Raw genomic sequence first — 5,979 nt, 5'->3', positions numbered from 1 at the left:
GTGTAAGCTACTGGTGGGGTGCCACCTAGCCCAGTAAAATGCAGGAGCCAGTAAATATTGGTTGAATGAATGGATGAGAAGTGAGCATTCAGCCTCACTCTGAACATTTGCCTAAGTCTCAGGCATGGGGCTACTTCAATGCACTCTCTCACTCTCAACCTCCCTGAGAAGACAGAAGTTAACGTCTGTCTCTAAACAATCTCTACCAAACTGAGTTCAATCTATAGACAGATGATAGTTAATAAGAGGCCCAATTTACAGAAAATCTTTTATTTCCAGAAAAAATTAAATCGAGTGCCTGCAATGTCTTGGTTTAAAATTCAAAATGATCATTTTTTTTTCTTTTCATTTCTTTCTTTCTTTTTTTTTTTTTTCATGATCTGTGGTTTTTTTTTTAATTATCGTATAAGTCTTATGATCACACATCATTTTTAAATTTGTGTATATCTCCTCTACTTTAATCATTTTAAGTTGGCAAAAGCACCATTCCCAATCACAAATACATAGCAGTTGTACAGTTTTGTTTCTGAATGGCTGTTTAAAGACAATCCTAAATTATAACTTAGTTTGACTTAGATTGTAAAGAATCCAAGAGTGAAGTTTAATTGGCTACTATTTTAAAAGCATGTGACCTTATAGATCATCTATAAAATGTGTGAAGTGTTAAATAATTTTTGATATTACACATAAACCACACAAAATGCCTTTCAATAAGTAAAAGGAACCATTTTAAATACAGGAAATTCTAATTAGATTGGCATAGTTAAGACCAAAAATATAAAATAGCCATTGCTGCCCATTTATCTTCAACCCTTGCCTTTAAGAGGCAAATGAACACAAAACACAGGTGAATCTTCCTTGGTTCTGAGACAGTGAAGGAATTTCCCCCATATTTAAATATATTCACATAACCAGTTATATAAATCTAAATATAAAACCAATCTCCAGTAAGTTTTAAGATGGCACTCACCATCTTTGCGAAAAATTTAACATTACTAATGAAGTCTAATCATATCTTTAGAAGGGGTAAACAGTGATAGAATTTACTAAATTGGAATTACTATTAAAATCCAAAAACTGAACATACTCATTTAACCACAAGCCAGTCTTAGTTTTAAATCAGGACTGCCCAACAAAATATTCTGTCATTCATGATGTAAATTCTGGTGGTATGAGATCTATTAAAGTATGGTACACATAAAAAAGTCATGAGACATTTGTTTTGTAATAAATAAGGCAGTGGCCAATTATTACTCATTAGTAGCTTTTTTGAGATAAGCTATTAAGTCTTCCCTTTCTCCCTTCTTAATGCCGACAAAGATCATTTTTGTTCCAGGGATATACTTCTTGGGATTCTCCAAATATTCCATCAGTGTACATCTCCCCAGATGATGCCTTTGTTCTTATTGGCTTCAGTGTAAGTGAATCCAGAGGCCTGACCTGTCTTCCGCCCAAAGATACCATGGAGATTAGGTCCAGTCTTGTGCTTGCCTCCCTTTTCCACGGTGTGACATTGGGAACACTTCTGAATAAAAATCCTCTTGCCTTTCTCATCATCACCCATATTTAATTCTTTTTCGTCGTTAGCGCAACAAAGGTTACTGCTCAGAAGCCGGACGTCCCACTCTCTCTTTTCATTTCTTTTTTGAGACAAGGTTTCACTGTGTCACCCAGGCTGCAGTGCAGCGATGCAATCATACTCCATACTCACTGCTGCTTCAGACTTTTGGGTTCAAGGGATCCTCCCACTTTAGCTTCTCAAGTAGCCATTACTACGGGCACATGTCACCACGCTCAGTTAATTTTCTAACATTTTTTTTTGTAGAGATGGGGATCTTGCTATGTTGCCCAGGCTAGTCTTGAATTTCTGGCTTCAAGCAATCCACCTGCCTTGTGCTCCCGAAATGTTGGGATTACAGGTATGAGCTACTGTGCCTATCATTTTTCATTGAAACGAAAAATCCTTTTGGTTTCTGAATTTCAAATTCTGGAACACATTTTCCCAGCCAAGGGAAATTTTTAGTAACTTATAGGTATGGAAGGCTTATTGTAGGCAAACTCGGATTTTAATATTACACTCTCATGTTTGAAAATAGAAGATAATTTTAAGTAGTCTAATATAAATGCTGGTTGTTATAAAGCTTTGTGGTTAAAAGGACATGAGATTTATCAAATTGTGCAGTTTAATATTGCATAGTCTATTGTGTATCATCCATGCCTCAAGAAATCTGTAAAAATGAAAGGACGAGAGGCAAACAAGGACATGCATGCTTCGTGAAGTCCTGCTTAGGGTAGGACTTCGCTTCTCCTGTAAGGACAAATGCTAAAATATATTTTGGACAATTAATTCATGTATTTTTGGTCCTATCTCTTTGTAATACACAACATTGGTTTGGTTTAATAAGCCAAGAAAGCCTCTAAATATTTCACAGCTGACAGTCCTCATGAAAACTTAACTCGTAGCAAAGCTGTTTTTTATTTATGGGCTTCTGGGGGCATCCATGGTGCTCCACAAAGCATGGGAAAGACAAGTTTATGCTCTGGGCCTTCTGTGAGTGCTTAGCATTTAGATAGCAGTGACAGTTACGAGCGTGAGTGACTTTGTGAGTTATTTGGAATGATAGCCTCCTAGTAGGAATGACAGGCAGTGCTCCTTGGGGGAAGATGATTATACCAGGTATGGTCATATGGTCACCAGTTACTGCATTGGGAGTCACTTTTCTGGAAGTAATGATAAGCATTTAAGGGACAGAAGGATTGGGGAGGGTAGCAGGGAAAAATAAAGGCATTCAAAATGAGGAAAGCAGCACGACCCAGGCATAAAGGTGCAGTATCTGGTGTGTTTGTATGACATATTTTGGGGACAGAATTACCACAAGGCTGAGTAGCAGGGTGGACCCAAAGGGTGAGAATCTGGACAAGCAGACCTTGGCATTCCGGTAAATGGAAAACAGCAGGTTTTATATTGAAAATGTTTGAATAATGAATTTTTTTGAAATGATTACCATACACAGGTAATTATAAAAGTGCTCCTACAATGACTCAAAGCAACCCTGTGATATAAACACTATTTTTAGTATCACATGTTATGGATGAAGAAATGGGGCACAGTAAAGTGGCTGAGGTAGGATTTGAATCCAGGCTGTTTGGTCCAAGGGCAAATACACTTAATTACTAGGCTGCCTAGTACTCCTTGATACAATAAGTGGTATTTAAGGATGAGTAAATTTGCTGGTGATGCACAGGGTTGATCAGAAGGAAAAAAGCATGGGGTTGGGAAATCCAGTTAGGAGGCTGTGGCAATAATTCTAGGTATTCCAGAAACCATTCCTATCTTTGCTTCCTGCCTGTCTGTGACTTGACTTCATGCATTCCCACTAGATCTATGCTAAATCCAGTCTCCATCATTTTCTGGTTTCTCCCTTGCCCTCCTCCACTCTCTTCACATTGTGCAGTAAGAGGGTCTTTGTAGAGAACAAACCTGATCATGTTGCCCCTTTGATTAAACCCTTCGGGTAAGAGCCATATTCTTGGGTTACAAGATTTTTCATGAGCTGGCTCTTGCTTTTCTCTCCAGTCCCATGTCTAGGCACCGGTGCCCTTGAGATGGAGTCTCACTCTGTTGCCCAGGCTGGAGTGCAGTGGAGCAATCTCGGCTAACTGCAACCTTCGCCACCTAAGGTTCAAGTGATTCTTGTCCCTCAACCTCCTGAGTAGCTGGGACTGCAGGTGTGGGCCACCATGCATGGCTAATTTTTGTATTTTTAGAAGAGACGGGTTTTTGCCATGTTGTCGAGGCTGGTCTTGAACTACTGACCTGAAGTGATCTGCTCTCCTTGGCTTCCCAAAGTGCTGGGATTACAAGTGTGAGCCACTGCGCCTAGCCTTAGGCTCCTGTGTCCTTTCAAGCCACTCTGATGATCAGTGATTTTTCTCCTGGCTACATGTTAGAATACCAGATAGCTGTCCAGATCCCATCTCTGATGTCAAAACTTGCGAGCAGGGACAGGGGCAGAAGAGGCATTGGTAAAGAATCTCCCCAGCGGATCCTAATATGCAGCCAGGACTAGCCACTGCTTTATAGACAGGCTGAACCCCATGCTCTGGAGGGACCTGCTGGGTCTATGCTGCTCTTTCTGCCTAGAGCACAAATTTTCCCTCATGCTGTTTCACTTGGTTGACTCCTCTGCAGTCTTCAGATCTTATTTATCACTACCTTCCTAGTGCCTAGAAGGGTGTACATGGTAGACTGTCAATAAATATCAGCCAGGATTAGTTAAATGACTGAATAATGCTCTTTCCACCCCCAACCCAGGATGTCCACATCCTAATCCCCAGAACCAGTGAATATGTTACCTAACATGGCAAAAGACACTTTGCAAATGTGTTCAAGTTAAGGATCTTGAGATGAGCAAATAGCTTGGATTGTCCAGGTGGGACACATGGAATCACAAGGGTTCTTATAAGAGGAAGGCATTGCGTTGGAGGAGGGAGGAGATTTAAGGACAGACACAGGCGTCAGAGAGGGAATGCTGGCCGGGTGCAGTGGCTCACGCCTATAATCTCAGCACTTTGGGAGGCTGAGGTGGGAGGATCACTAGAGCGCAGCAGTTCAAGACCAGCTTGGGCAACATGGCGAAACTCCATCTCTACAAAAAATACAAAAATTATCTGGGTGTAGTGGCACCTGTAGTTCCAGCCTCTTGGGAGGCTGAGGTGGGAGGATTGCTTGAACCTGCGAGGTGGAGGTTGCAGTGAGTCAAGATTGTGCCACTGCATTCCCGCCTAAGTGACAGAGTGAGACCCTGTCTCAAAAACAAAAAGAAAAACAAAAAACAAAGTGAGAGAAGCAATGCTGTGCTACTGGCTTTGAAGCTAGAGGAAGGAGCCATGAACCAAAAGAGTGTAGGTAATCTCTAGAAGCCAGAAAAGCAAGGACACAGATTGTTCTCTAGAGTTTCCAAAGAAAGCACGGCCCTGCCAACAGCCCTTGATTTTGGCCCAGTGAAGTCCACTTCAGACTTCTGACCTCCAGTTTCCCCATGTGTAAGACAAGTACTTATCTCACTGGGTTCAGATGAGGATTAAATAAGTTAATACCCACAAAGTATTTAAAATAGTGCCTTTCCCATGGTAAGCGCCCAATAAATGTTACTGTTATTATTACCCCATCGCTGCAGTTTTGGAGGGTCTGTTTCCTGAGTTTCCTCTTGCACATCCCCCTTGACTCCTGAATCTATTGCCTGGAAGCCTGGGGCCTCGCCGTGCTTATTGGCTGCTGCAGCTCCAGGAACCCAGTGTCCAAGCCTTGAGTCCCTCTGCTGCTTTCCGAAGGAAATAGAGATAATTTCAAGAAAAAAGGAGAGGAAGGAGTCAAGGAAGTATAGATGGCTTCAAGTTGGCTGACTCAGAGAATGACTAAGATGAAAACTGGAGAGGATGGGAGGACAGTAGCTGGGATGGCTTCCCTTGCTGGATGTGTGTCCCTGATCCTCTACCTAGCTGCTCCAAGCCTCAGCTTACTCTCCTGCATGTGGAGCTGATCATACCTGCTTACAAGAGTATCATAAAAGTTAAAGGGAAAGTGACTCTAGGGCACTTAGCACAATGCCCCTTCTGCACACAGCACTCTCTAAATGTCAGTTGCCATTTATTTGAGCAGGAATGATGATAAAAGAATACGACCTGTAACAGCAATTTTCCAACATTTTGGTCTCGGATGTGCTCCTTTATACTCTTAAAATATTATTAAGGACCCCAAAGAGCTCTTGTTTGTATGTATATCTAGTAATATTTACCACATTAGAAATTAAAACTGAAATATTTAGAAGTATTTATTAATTCATATAAGAACAATAAAAGACCCATTATATGTTAACATATGATTTAAAAATAAAACATAGTTAATCCTTCCAAAACAAAAATAATTCTAGTGGCATTGCTTTACATTTTTTCAAATCCCCTTAGTGTCTGGCTTAA

General features: G+C 40.9%; 1 pseudogene across 1 annotated transcript; it reads right to left on the bottom strand.

Annotated features, from left to right (window-relative positions):
- Positions 1-545: 545 nt before the first annotated feature.
- Positions 546-1,593, bottom strand: LOC108316706 (annotated as a pseudogene). The gene has a single exon (XR_005203125.1). The product of XR_005203125.1 is annotated as a cytochrome c-like (transcript).
- Between the last annotated feature and the right edge of the window lie 4,386 nt (positions 1,594-5,979).

This window comes from Cebus imitator, unplaced genomic scaffold (genome assembly GCF_001604975.1).
Source record: "Cebus imitator isolate Cc_AM_T3 unplaced genomic scaffold, Cebus_imitator-1.0 Scaffold191, whole genome shotgun sequence".
In the NCBI taxonomy this organism is placed as follows: Eukaryota; Metazoa; Chordata; class Mammalia; order Primates; family Cebidae; genus Cebus; species Cebus imitator.
Note: the sequence above shows the minus strand (reverse complement) of the source record. Positions and strands in the feature narration are given on the sequence as shown.